Consider the following 15,517-nt stretch of genomic DNA (forward strand, 5'->3'; position numbering starts at 1 on the left):
CCCTCCCCAAATATTACATCTACAACTGTCAGCATGTCCTCTGAAAGTCAGTGATGCAGACGCAATTAGATGGAAAGAGAGCCAAGGCCGGGGGAGAGGGAGAGAGGGAGTTGTGTAGTTGGGGGAGAGGGGAGAAGGGAGTGGGGTAGTCAGTGGAGAGGGTATGGCGATTGTGTAGAGAGGAGCTTGCACCAAGGGAGAGGGGAAAGAGGGGAAGGGGAAAGGGGGACCAAGGAGAGTTGGGAGTGGGAAAGGGGAGCAAGTGGAGATGCCAGGAGAGAGGGATTGTGTGCAGTATAGGCCCAGGGTATAGGCTAGCAAGGGCAAAGAGGAAGATAAAGGGGAAGGTGAAGAGAAGGATGAGGGGGAGAAAGAAGACCAGAGAAAGGAAAGAGAGGGAGGAAAGATGAGGAAGAGGAAACTGCTCTACCTCGCCACGGTTCGCCACGGTTTGTGATCGGGGGTCAGCAGGTTGACCGGTAATCAGGTTCTGGGGCTGGATGTGAACCCTCATCATCACGGCTGACTGAGTACACTTTAATTCACCGTCCTGAGGGTCGGTGGACTGCACAATTACAGCCAGCACCACTCACTATAATCAAGTTCTCCTCACGATCAAGACAACTTCACCAGTCCACAGCACTGTGCAATCACCATCACCACAATAACGCTGGAACGATCATCTGATGGATAGATGGATGGTTTGGTTGGTGATGCCATCAGGATGTTATCATGGTGTATGGTAAATGACAGGATGTTTGTAATGATGTAATCACAATGACCTTGGGGGATAGGTCAGAGATCTTGACCCTCAGGATTTCACATGTGTTTGGTGAAAACACAAACACAGGTGTACAGGTCATGTACAAGTTTAAACGGTATGTCTGTGTTGTTGTTGTTTTAGGTAACCGGGCACTGCACCTAGTGGCCTGTGTCAGTGGTCTCTTCTCTGATGGAGATTGAATGAAGGTCAACTGTGGGACCTTAGAAACCCCATCTCTTGACATGGTGAGAGCTTGCTAGCTATTAAGTGTTTTGTGTGCAGTTCTTTGAAGGTAAGAGAATGTCTATTTGGGTTATTTCTTGATTGTAAGGTAGTTATATTATATGTTTGAATAGTCCCACATTGTACATGAACAAAGATGACAGCCAAGATGATAGATCGAGAGATGCTGCCGACACAGAGAGAGAAAGTCAAACAAGTGATTGAAGGAGCGGTGGAGAGTTTAATGGACAGATGAGTGGCTGGGAAAGATGGATAGAGACAGAGAGACAATGAAGGATGGAGAGGATGAACGGAGGAGAGGAGGGAGGTTTGACGTTGATAAATGGCCCTCTCAACATGCCGTAGGGTGCGGACATGCGACTGAAGGCTCTGCCTCCTCCGTGACCCCCAGTGTTCAACCTATGACAAGCTCCCAGGGCTCAGTGGTGGGGCCATCATCGGGCCCCTGGTACCTCTGCTACAAGAAGACCAGGGGACCCAACACATCCATACAGTATATTGTGTCCTATTCTACTGTATTTTAGTCAATGCCACTCTGACATTGCTCAATCTAATATTTATATATCTCTTAATTCCATTATTTTACTTTTAGATTGGTGTGTTTTGTTGTGAATCGTTTTTAGATACTTCTGCACTGTTAGATATTACTGCACTGTTGGAGCTAGGAACACAAGCATTTCGCTACGCCTGCAATAACATCTGCTAAATATGTGTATGTGACCAATAAAATGTTATTTTATTTTATTTGACATGTATGATTAATGACGCATGTTGATTTTGACAGCTTTGATTGCTTGACGTTTGATTGATTGTCTGTGTGATTGCGTGAGGTATCGCTATTTCGGCTCATGTTTCCTGACACTTCTTCAGTGATTCAGTTATAGAAACTGCTACGTGTATTTTGTAGGTGTGCGTATGCCTGTGTATTTGCGTAAGTGTTGCGCGCTACCGGTACAAAAACTAAAATGTTACTTTCAAGTAAAACCTATCTCTCCAAAAAAAAGACCACCTCGCAGACCAGATGCAGTGTGCTGTGATGTCTGTGTGTGACAGAGACAGATGTGTCTACCAGCACAGCATCAGACAAGACTGCAGACTTGGGCCTTCCACCTGCCAATCAAACTACAGCCAGGAATCCATCTCTGCCTATAGCCTGGTTAACCTACACTCACTCCAAATTGAATTCCTTAACAGCGTGGACCTGACATGGAAAGGATTCTACTTCTTCAAGTCTTTGGTGTCTTTGTGTAAGCGCGTGCTCTGGTTCTCGACAAAACCTGTACGAGGTTTATCAGGTTCACCATTCACGTATGACTGAAGGCTCGATCAGTATGGTATGTAGCTAATGTGATATGCGTCACTTCCTTGTGATTAGTTCCAGCTGCTGCCTTTGAGTGTGGGATGGGGTTTTGTGTATAAATTCCGTGTTCAGCAGATTATTTTTATTCATGTACAGGTCGGTGTGCTCTGGGAGGACGAGAGTGGGGATGATGTAGAAAAAGTACCCATACTTGAGTAAAAGTAAAGATACCTTAATAGAAAATGACTCCAGTAAAAGTGAATGTCTCCCAGTACAATACTACTTGAGTAAAAGTCTAAAAGTATTTGGTTTTAAATATACCTAAGTATCAAAAGTAAATGTAATTGCTAAAATATACTTAAATATCAAAAGTATAAATCATTTCACAATCCTTATATTAAGCCTCGAAATGGCACAATTATTTTATTTTATTTACTGATAGGCAGGGGCACACTCCAACACACAGACATAATTTGCAAACAAAGCATTTGTGTTTAGTGAGTCCGCCAGATCGGAGGCAGTAGGGATGACCAGCAATGTTCTCTTGATGTGTAAATAGGACCGTTTTCCTGTCTTGCATCTACTAAGCATTCAAAATGTAACGAGTACGTTTGGGTGTCAGGGAAAATGTATGGAGTAAAAAGTACATTATTTTCTTTAGGAATGTAGTGGTGTAACAGTAAAAGTTGTCAAAAATATAAATAGTACAGTACAGATACCTCCAAAAACTACTTAAGTAGTACTTTAAAGTATTTTGACTTAAGTACTGTACACCACTAGGTGTGGCCTAATCCAAATTCCATTAACAAGTTTGTAAGTGTGCTGGATGCGTGAGTGCCCATCTCACTCCAGATCCGCGCTCCTTCTCCCAGCAGCATGCCTTGCTCAACTGTACACACTTCGTAAATTGTTATTTGAAAGCTGACATTGAATCTCATTGGATAGCTTGTTGTTCGAGTGATAGCGCTGAAGATAATGGTGAATATGTGCGGAGGCGCTCAGATTATTTATTGTTGTAGAATGTTTATGGGGATCTCCCGATCATGGCTGCTGCTTGCCTTGCTACAGAGAATTAAATTAAGCACTATGCTCCACAGCTGTTTAGAACTTGTATTTTTTATTTTTTTTGTATTGATAAGTATGTGTTGTTAAACAAGATGACTTAGCGGCTACAACCTTCTCCCTGTCACACTAATGCAGTATGTCTGGCACTCATCTTTTCCCATTGAATGCGATGCATTGACATAAACGTCAATCTAGTGACACTCTTCTTTTACCAGTGAATGTAATGTATTGACATAAACGTCAATCTAGTGACACTCATCTTTTCCCATTGAATGCGATGCGATGCATTGACATAAACGTCAATCTAGTGACACTCTTCTTTTACCAGTGAATGTAATGTATTGACATAAACGTCAATCTAGTGACACTCTTCTTTTACCATTGAATGCAATGTATTGACATAAACGTCAATCTAGTGACACTCTTCTTTTACCATTGAATGCAATGTATTGACATAAGTGTAAATTGGTTGATGCTCATCTTTTCTCCTTGACCGCAATGTATTTACATAAACTTCAAGTAGTTGACGCTCATCTTTTCCCATTGGCACCGCAAAGCCTGCTGGGAACATGGCTAATTGACAGAAGCTTCAATTGGTTGATGCCTAACTTTTTGAAAAAATTTGACAGAATTACGTTTTCCTATGATATCATGTTGGGATGGTGTGTGTGTTCCTGTGTGTGTGCTTTCCTCTGTGTGTGTTTCTGTGTCTGTTACTGTATGTGTCTGTATCTGCCGATTATAAGGGAGCCTCTTAGACTCGCGAAATTGAATCAAGACGTCAGGCCTACAGCTACTGGCCACCCTGTGCACTGGCACCTGTCACTCACAATGACAAATGAGCACTTGATTATATCATTGGCCCCTTTAATGGTAGATATGGGAGCATGGGGGGTGATTGGCGGGAGTTAGGTACTCTGAGGGGCTATGGAGGGGCGTTGGTGGGAGGAGGGGGGAGACAGGGGGATCCCACCCCAACATGCAGCGGAGGGGGATGAGAGCTTTGATTTCCACTCAAGGGGACCAGGGGTTTCCTGACAGGGGGAGTTGAGGTCACTTCGCCCCTGAATTCCTCTACCCCCTCATCCTACCCCCCATTCCCCATGTCCTTAACACTCTACTCTGTGTTTTGTCAGCTGACCTGTTGCTACCCATTAATAAATGAATTGACGAATTGTCTGTATTGGATTCTATATCGGAGTTGTTATGAGACCTACAGTCCTTCCTGTAGATTATAAAGATCTCCTTGGTGTGTAGAAAGCTAAGTAGTGAGGGAAGTGTTCCTCACACGTTGCAGGAGGAGGAGGAAGAAACAGCAGGATACAGTTAATGACAACGAGATAAGATTGCAACAGTCTGACTTGTCTTTTTTCCTCCCGGCAGCCCCTCCTTCCACCCCAAGCAGGGATGGTAGATATTATTCCTGTGGGGGATCTCTCCTCTTCCATTCTGGCTCCTTGTTTCTCCTCCCTCTCAAACTGTCCTTCTCCCACTCACTCCCAGTGTTTCTCTTTCTGTTCCTACATGTTGTTCTATTTATCTGTCTGCCTGACCATCTTTCCATCTGGACGTGGTCTGATAAAGTAACTGTGTGATTGTGACCCTCTGATCATGTCCTCAACTCTTCTCTCTGCTATCATCATCATCATCAATTTCTCTCTGTGCTGAGTGAACTCTACGAGAGGAGTGAAAGGCAGAGAGGAGAAGGAAGAGGGAAATCTGGTGACCAAATGTTACCGCTGCGGTGCCTGCCTGCCTGCCGGTGCCACAATCGTTAAGGTAAAATTACAAACAGTACCAGGAGGGCTGAGGTCAGAAATATTAGCCTACAGGGGTAGAGGAAGAGGTTAGAGGAGAAGAAGATGGAGATGGTAGAGGAGAAGAAGAGGGAGAGGGGTAGAGGAGAAGGAGAAAGGGTAGAGGGGTGGAAGAGAGGATAAGGATAGAGAAATATTGAGAAAGGGAAAGAGGGGGAGAGAGAATAGACAGAGTGGGAAGATGAGGGGGATAGGATTGATGCATGGGGATAGCAGAGAGGATAGAGTGGACAGAGGGTCAAGGAGGGGAAGAATGAGAGTAAGCAGACATACAGACATTATTTTGCACCATACAGATGTAGGATCTTAATATGGGGCAGTTTTCTACAGCAGAAATATAGTCCTGTAGCAATAGGAAATGTGAATTATTATGTGGATTATAATTAATAGACATTTTTTGTTGGGCTTGATACATTTGTGACCGACCACCTGGATTCGGTCTTAGGTAACATTTGAAGTTGTATTTTTTTACGTTGGATAAAAGCAGAGATACAGAGCTACAAAATGATAAATCATACACTGCATTTGAGGAACAATGGAAAGATAATTATGCTTTCAAAATTGATAAACTTGTAACCCCACTTTAGAGAAAATGACCTTTGAATGTTTTGGTACACCTGCTGGAGAGCTCTCCTGTCACGGTTTTCGTTGGTAATGGAGGACCAAAACGCAGCAGGTATGTGTAAGCTCATCTTGACGTTTATTAACTCAGAATGAACGTACAAAAACAACAAACAAAAGAACAAACGATCAACAGACAGTCTGGCAAGGCACAAGGCTAAACACAGAACAATCTCCCACAAATACACAGACAAACACACCCAACTAATTAGGACTTCCAATCAAAGGCAACAGCACACAGCTGCCTTCAATTAGAAGTCCAACCCAATTAACTCAACATAGAAATAGATCAATCAGACTACACATAGAAATACATCAACATAGACCATAACTCAAAACCCGGAAATAATAAATCAAACGCCCTCCTAACTAACACACCACCCTGAACCACATAAAACAAATACCCTCTGCCACGTCCTGACCAAACTAAAATGACAATTAACCCTTATACTGGCCAGGACGTGACAGTACCCCCCCCCCTTAAAGGTGCTAACCCCGGAAGCACCTTAAGAAAAACAACCCCAAACAACAACAAAACAAAAATTCCCCCCTACTAAAGGGAGGGAAGGGAGGGTGGCTGCCGTCAACGACGGCACTGTGCTACACCCCCCCTCCCCAACCCACCTATATCTGGAGGTGGCTCCGGTTCTGACCGTTCCAGGAAGTCGGGCCACTCTGGCAGCTCGGGGCAGTCTGGCAGCTCGGGGCAGTCTGGCAGCTCGAGGCAGTCTGGCCACTCTGGCAGCTCGGGGCAGTCTGGGATGTCTGGCAGCTCGGGGCAGTCTGGCAGCTCGGGGCAGTCTGGCCGCTCGGGGCAGTCTGGCCGCTCGGGGCAGTCTGGCCGCTCGGGGCAGTCTGGCCACTCTGGCAGCTCGGGGCAGTCTGGCAGCTCGGGGTAGTCTGGCCACTCTGGCAGCTCGGGGCAGTCTGGCCACTCTGGCATCTCCGGGCAGTCTGGCCACTCTGGCATCTCCGGGCAGTCTGGCCACTCTGGCATCTCCGGGCAGTCTGGCCACTCTGGCAGCTCCTGACTAGTGGGTGGCTCTGGCGACTCTTCACTGACGGGCGGCTCTGGCGATTCCTCACTGACGGGCGGCTCCGGCGACTCTTGACTGACTGGCAGTTCGGGCGACTCTTGACTGATGGGCAGGTCGGGCGACTCTTGACTGACGGGCAGTTCGGGCGACTCTTGACTGACGGGCAGTTCGGGCGACTCTTGACTGACGGGCAGTTCGGGCGACTCTTGACTGACGGGCAGTTCGGGCGACTCTTGACTGACGGGCAGTTCGGGCGACGTCGGACTGGGATGACGCACTTGAAGCCTGGTGCGTGGTGCTGGTACTGGACGTACCAGATTGGGAACACGCACCTCCAGGCGAGTGCGGGAAGCGGGACAGGACGAGTCGGACTGGGCTGACGCACTTACAGGTCCGCACGAGAGACAGGAGCTGGAAACCCAGGGCTATGGAGGCGCACAGGCGGTCTTGATCTTACCTCCTGCACAACCCGTCCTGGCTGGATGGAACTAGTAGCCCTGCATGAGCGGGGTGCTTGTACAGGGCGGACTGGGCTGTGCAGGGGCCTGATGGTAGCCGTGCGTAGAGCGGGAGTTGGGTAGCCTGGTCCTCGGAGGCGTACCGGCGACCAGATGCGCTGCGCAGGCATCCTCCTACCAGGCTGGATGCCCGCTCTAGCACGGCACCTGCGAGGGGCTGGAATAACGCGCACCGGACTGTGCGTGCGTATGGGTGAGAGTGCGCTCCTCAGCGAAACATGGCGCTCTCCACCTCATATGCTCCTCCATATAACCACAGGTAGCTGGCTTCCGGCTCTTCCTAGGCCTAGCCAAACTACCCGTGTGCACCCCCCAAAAAAATTATTGGGGGTGCCTCTCGTGCTTCACCCTCAGCGCGTCCAAGGCCTCGTACCTCCGCCTCTCTGCCTTGGCTGCCTCAATTTCCTCCCGTGGGCGACGGTACTCCCCAGCCTGGTGCCAAGATCCAGCCCCGTCCAGAACTTCCTCCCAGGTCCATCTCTCCCGCCAGTCCAACTCGAAATCCCTTTTCTTCTGCTGCTTGGTCCTTAGTTGGTGGGAGATTCTGTCACGGTTTTCGTTGGTAATGGAGGACCAAAACGCAGCAGGTATGTGTAAGCTCATCTTGACGTTTATTAACTCAGAATGAACGTACAAAAACAGCAAACAAGAGAACGAACGATCAACAGACAGTCTGGCAAGGCACAAGGCTAAACACAGAACAATCTCCCACAAATACACAGACAAACACACCTAACTAATATAGGACTTCCAATCAAAGGCAACACCACACAGCTGCCTTCAATTGGAAGTCCACCCCAATTAACTCAACATAGAAATAGATCAATCAGACTACACATAGAAATACATCAACATAGACCATAACTCAAAACCCGGAAATAATAAATCAAACGCCCTCCTAACTAACACACCACCCTGAACCACATAAAACAAATATCCTCTGCCACGTCCTGACCAAACTAAAATGACAATTAACCCTTATACTGGCCAGGACGTGACATCTCCTTTGCCTACACCCATTCAGCATTGTTCACACCCTCTTAAGCCAGCCCCACCCATCTCTTTAAGAATTCATATGTGAGGTAATGTGTTAAACAGTGAGTAGTGTGGTAAATATTAAGGCTAAAAGTGGCAAAAGTAGTAGCCTACAATAAGGAAAAATTCCAGGTAAACAGAAATTGTCTAGATAAAAATATTTTATAAATATTAGATGACGATTACCCAGACACACTTGTCTAAATTGATGGGTCATGTGAAAAATTATATAACCCCCAGCCACATCCAGCTAAGTAGATGGGTCTCTACTCTCTCTAAAAATAGATACAGTAGTGTCAATATAAAGAAAATAATATACAGTATGTACAAGAACAATATCAATAACGATATCAGTGATAGATGAGGTAGTTATATGCATACAAACCGGAGGTAAAGTGGCTGAGAAGCAGGATACATTTGTTTTTATAGTAGTAGCAATGTATGGCATGTGTTAGGAGAGAGTCATTTGAATAGAGGCACTGCAGATAGTGCTGATGACTGGAAACTTGGCCCCAATGATGAACTGGTCGGTCCGAACCACGCATGAACAAGGGAGTCTATATTTGGAGAACCTGATCTGTCCTGCCCTTGACTTTGGTGCAGGGCATGTGATGTCCATAGCCTCTTCGTCGCAAAACTCCTTGATCTTCTCAAAAATATATTTTTGTCTAGCCGTGTCCAGTCCAGGTGGTGCTTGTACAGGCAGACCATCTGTGGGAGGAAGGATGTCAGCGTTGCACAGCAGCTGAAACCTGGTCCCGACTGAGTCCGAACACTCCTTGGTGACAACAACACCAGGCTCCAGAGCATTGAAGCTGTAAAACAGGAAATAACAATTAATAACAATCAATTCACCTCCCAAGTTTAGATAAGAAGTACGAGTCAGATATCCAGGTCTGTCCTGGGCTTAGTGCTTGAGATGTGGGCCATCAATTTTCTCTACAGATTCCTGAAGAAAGACAGCCCGACTACACGTACCTCTGGAAAATACAGAAATAATGTGAGATCAATAAAAGTAGTGGCAATCATGTTGGAGGTAAATTAAATAATCAAAACGTGTTGTTTATGCTTTACATATGAAGTGTTGTCATTGATTCCTTGTAGAGATGCCACACCCCTGATTTTGTCTCACGGGATGGCAGCAGCTTTCAACCAAAGTGTTTGTGTCCTGGGTGGCATCCTGGTAATACTATTGCATTATCCTCTGCGTAGTTGTTGTTGAAATTCAAAACTTGCTGCAAGTCCTCATGCTTCAGGTGTAACCTGTCTTGCTTGGGCCAGCTCTCTTTTTGATGGGGGGAATTAGACCAATCTCCTTTTATGAATAGTGGAGGAGAGTCAGGCGTGTTCTACTGATGCTGAAAGACAAATTCCAGATACAAATATTCCAGATAGCCGTAACCACCGTCAGACACACCTGGCTAACTTGAGTGGAGTCTTTTGTTTAGACATGCTAGCTAAACAATGAACCGTAATCCTAATCCATAGAGTATTAGCAATATAAACTGTTTGTCATAACTAGCTAAAGTTAACCAAATAGGTTTAATGTTAGCTAGCTAACATTAGGCTATAACTAGCAACGCGAAATGGTATTGTGAGATAACATTACGACACACAGATCATACACGTAATGTAAGCTAGCGAACTAGCCATCTAACGTCAGCTAGCTAGCTAACAGTAAGCTTTAACTTGCAATGAAAACAACTTTGACAAAATTAGAAACATATAATATCTGAAACTGTAGCTAGACTCTTACCCGTATACATGGAGGAACGCTTCACAGCAGACTGCAACCCCTTTCATTAAATAAGACACCCTGGATCGTTTCGGTTTTGTTTGTACAGCTTGCTTGGCCCGTTGTGTCAAGTCACTCTGGTTCACACTGACCGTGTGCAATGCCATAAGAATCATAAAATCTTTCTCCCTCTCTGTCACAGATGCCATGGCTGCCCTTAGTTTGAAGATGTAATACGGAGACAGGTGTTCTATTCATCTCCTTATCATACTCTGCTTCTACCAGACATTCCACTGATTTCAAAACTCGGTCAACTTCTTCCGTGACAACAAATCAAATCAAATGTTATTTGTTACATGCGCCGAACACAACATTTGTAGACCTTACAGTGAAATGCTTACTTACAAGCCCTTAACCAACAATGTATTTAACAAAATACAGATATAATAATAATAAGAAATAAAAGTAACAAATAATTAAAGAGCAGCAGTAAAATAACAATAGTGAGGCTATATACAGGTGGTACCGGTACAGAGTCAATGTGCGGGGGCACTGGTTAGTTGAGGTAATATGTACATGTAGGTAGAGTAATTAAAGTGACTTTGCATAGATAATAACAGAGGGTAGCAGGGCAGGAGTCTCATGGCTTAGGGGTAGAAGCTATTTAGAAGCCTCTTGGACCTAGACCTGGTGCTCCGGTACCAATTGCCATGCGGTAGCAGAGAGAACAGTCTATGACTAGGGTGGCTGGAGTCTTTGACAATTTTTAGGGCCTTCCTTTGACACCGCCTGGTATAGAGGTCCTGGATGGTAGGAAGCTTGGCCCCAGTGATGAACTGGGCCATACGCACTACCCTTTGTAGTGCTTCGTGGTCGGAGGCCGAGCAGTTGCCATACCAGGCAGTGATGCAACCAGTCAGGATGCTCTCGATGGTGCAACTGTAGAACCATCAACCCTGTTGATCGCCGTTTCTTCCCCAACACTGTCATCAGAAGACTCTACAATGTCTTCTTCAATTAAAATCTTTTAACCTAAATCAGGGATTTCCTCATTGTCTGATTCATTGTCAACATGGCACGATTGTCTTCCAGAAAGTAGTCCATTACAGCTTTTTCCCACTAACCTTTGTTGATAGCGCCTGATAAATTCAGGTCTGCAATGTTATTGAGAGCAGTAGTATAACATTTGCAGTTCTCTATGTTATAGATTTGGAAAAAACTGCAGTAGAAAGGATTATCTATGCATAACGAGCAGCTCATTTTATTGACAGAAGATGCTACATGGCAGACCAATCTGAAACTCATCTCTTGGCATGTCCAGCCCACTCATTATCTCAGCCAATCATGGCTAGCAGGAAATGTCCTGTCTTTTTCCTTGGCTAAACCAACTAGGCTTGTAATTTAACAACTTTATTTGTATTTACAGATGGCATACAAGTTTGTTATTAAGGCACATGAAAGTTCAATTGTTCCAGAAGGCATTTCTGGCCAAAAATCTATTTTGATAAATTTTTTAAAATACATTTCAAAATACTCTCCTGTGAAGTCGTGACTTGCGACATACGCCTAGTTGCCTGAAATCAGTCACATTTTTCATTAGGGCAAATCAAGTCTGACATTTTAAAGTGGAAATTACAAACTTTAGAAGCCTTTTTAAACCTTGAGTACAGTACGCGTTTGCATTTCCTGCCGTGCAGGAACATTCTCAGAAACACAGGAGTGATTAAACGAAGGTCCTATGTAACCGATGTGAAATGGCTAGCTAGTTAGCGGGGTGCGCGCTAATAGCATTTCAGTCGGTGACGTCACTCGCTCTGAGACCTTGAAGTAGTTGTTCCCCTTGCTCTGCAAGGGCCGCAGCTTTTGTGGCACGATGGGTAACGATTCTTCGTGGGTGTCAGTTGTCGATGTGTGCAGAGGAGCCCAGGTAGGGGCGAGGAGAGGGACGGAAGCTATACTGTTACATTGATGCTGTTGACCTGGATCACTGGTTGCCGCGGAAAAGGGGGGTGAGTGTAACCGATGTGAAATGGTTAGCTAGTTAGCGGGCTGCGCGCTAATAGCGTTTCAATCGGTGACGTCACTCGCTCTGAGACCTTGAAGTAGTTGTTCCCCTTGCTCTGCAAGGGCCGTGGCTTTTGTGGAGCGATGGGTAACGATGCTTCGAGGGTGACTGTTGTCGATGTGTGCAGAGGGTCCCTGGTTCAAGTCCAGGTAGGGGCGAGGAGAGGGATAGAGGCAATACTGTTACACCTACATCTGTAGGCTACACTTGTCTGTCCATTACGCATGTAAACAACTAGCTTGCCTGCTCTATCCGCACTGGTTCAAATCAAATAAAATTGTATTTGTCACATGCGCCGAATACAACAGGTGTAGACCTTACAGTGAAATGCTTACTTAACCTCCCTGGGCAAGGTGGGACGCTTGCGTCTCACCTAGTCAACAGCCAGTGGAATCGTGTGGCGCGAAATACAAATACCTCATAAATGCTATAACTTCAATTTCTCAAACATATGACTATTTTACACCATTTTAAAGACTCACGTTAATCTAGCCACACTGTCCGATTTCAAAAAGGCTTTACAGCGAAAGCAAAACATTAGATTATGTCAGGAGAGTACCCTGCCAAAAATAATCACACAGCCATTTTCAAAGCGTGCATATATGTCACAAAAACCAAAACCACAGCTAAATGCAGCACTAACCTTTGATGATCTTCATCAGATGACACTCCTAGGACATTATGTTATACAATACATGCATGTTTTGTTCAATCAAGTTCATATTTATATAAAAAAAACAGCTTTTTACATTAGCATGTGATGTTCAGAACTAGCATACCCACCGCAAACTTCCGGTGAATTTACTAAATTACTCACAATAAACGTTTACAAAATACATAACAATTATTTTAAGAATTATAGATACAGAACTCCTTTATGCAATCGCGGTGTCAGATTTTAAAATAGCTTTTCGGCGAAAGCACATTTTGCAATATTCTGAGTAGATAGCCCAGCCATCACGGCTAGCTAATTTGACACCCACCAAGTTTGGCCCTCACCAAACTCAGATTTACTATAAGAAAAATTGGATTACCTTTGCTGTTCTTCGTCAGAATGCACTCCCAGGACTTCTACTTCAACAACAAATGTTGTTTTGGTTCGAAATAATCCATAGTTATATTGAAATAGCTCCGTTTGTTCATGCGTTCAGTTAACTACCCGAAGGGTGACGCGCGGGTGCATTTCGTGAGAAAAAAATTCAAAATATTCCATTACCGTATGTCAAACGCTGTTTAAAATCAATTTTTATGCGATTTTTCTCGTAAAATAGCGATAATATTCCAACCGGGCGACGTTGTATTCGTTCAAAGACTGAAAGAACAAAATGGAGAATTCACATGAATGCGCATCTCCAGTGTCACTGTCCCCAGGCAGGCCAGTAAGAAACAGAGCTGCTGTACTTAGCCCAGAGACTGCAGAGCTCTCATTCCACTTTCTGGCGCCTTCTGAGAGCCAATGGAAGCCTTAGAAAATGTCACGTTACAGCAGAGATGCTGTATTTTTGATAGAGATAACCTAGAAGGACAACAAATTGTCAGACAGGGCACTTCTTGCATGGAATCTTCTCAGGTTTTGGCCTGCCATATGAGTTCTTTTATACTCACAGACACCATTCAAACAGTTTTAGAAACTTTAGAGTGTTTTCTATCCAAATCTACTAATTATATGCATATTCTAGTTTCTGGGCAGGAGTAGTAACCAGATTAAATCGGTACGTTTTTTTATCCGGCCGTGCAAATACTGCCCCCTAGCCCCAACAGGTTAAAAGCCCTTAACCAACAATGCATTTAAGAAAAATAAGTGTTAAGAATAAATAAAAAATAAATAAAAAGTACAAAAATTAAAGAGCAACAATAAAATAACAGTAGTGAGGCCATATACAGAGGGTAGTGGTACAGAGTCAATGTATGGGGGCACTGGTTAGTCGAGGTAATTGAGGTAATATGTACATGTACTGTAGGTGGTTTGAAGTCAACCACCGTCCCAGTGGAACCTTAGCACAGGCCTATGCTAAGGTTCAGCCCTTTCCCAGGTCCTCAGATCTGGTGTTTGCAGGCCACCTTCACCTGGCCATTGAGGGCCAGCAGCGTACGGTCTCTCCAGTCCACATGAATTCCAACCATTAACCTTGACCACACAACCACTACACGGTGCGACTTAGCACAGTTTTTACTGACTGAAGACAGGCAGATCCACAGCATGTAGGACATTCTAATAGTAGAGTTTAGTGGCTTTTTTGCTGTAACATGATGCAATGTTGTGAAAAACGTCCACAGGACAGTATAAAAAGTATGAGTCAAAAGAAATGCACTGTTAAAAATAACCTGAGGTTATGATTGAAATGAAGCCTACCCTCTCTGTCTGTCTCTCTCTCTCTCTCTCACCTCTCAGACTCTACTAGAATTTCACAGCAGGTTATTAAGCTTCATCCCTCAATTTAAAAAACAGAGCCGCCCGCTTATGTCACATTGGCAGACCCTAACAAGCACCGTTTCTCACACATCTCTTTTATCTTGCAGTCCCTGGCTCTCTCCAAGCCAAAATGGAGAGCAGTGGGACCGTCTTCTCCCCTGTGACAGGTCCCTTTTGTGAGACTGAGACAGTGGAGTCGAACCAGAGGAATGCTCAACTCCCCAGGCATCACCTCACTCTAGTAATATCAGGTTTTGAAATAACAACATAAATGTATTTAGGAATAGTTGTTTGGTGCATGATAGCTTTTGAGGCCATTAGAAATCAAACACAGTCTTATTTTTCACTTTTCTGAATTGATTTATGCTATATTAGTGCTATTATGCTGTTATTAATCATTGCAGAGTAATATGCTTACGCTAAGGTTCGGATTGAACAAGAGAGACATTTCTCTACAATCTCACCATTGGTGTCATTTCCTGAAACTACATCAAATATCAATCAAATACACATTACACAGATGACAGAGTCCTGCGTGCTTTGGCTAATGTCTTATCTGCATGGATTGGAGTGAGTCCTGAAGACATGTTGGCCTGCTAACCAGTATTCCAGTCATTCTCTGACATATCCTTACTCACTCAAAACGACCTTAACTAATTACTCGAGAATAACCCTAGCATGATTCAGAGCCCTGTACCGCTGTTGAATGATAGCGATGCCGGTGATTCGCTCCTTTGAAGGGATAGCATGTGCTAGTTTGATCGTTGCGGTTGCGGTTTGATCGGTGCGGCTTGATCGACGTGTGCACAACTCATTGGTTAAACGCTACCAGATACCATAGATGCTATAACAAAGTTGAGATACCACCACCCCCCCCCATCCCCCACCACACGCACACACTTCTC

Source organism: Salmo salar, chromosome 28, assembly GCF_965601325.2.
Source record: "Salmo salar chromosome 28, fSalSal1, whole genome shotgun sequence".
Lineage (NCBI taxonomy): Eukaryota > Metazoa > Chordata > Actinopteri > Salmoniformes > Salmonidae > Salmo > Salmo salar.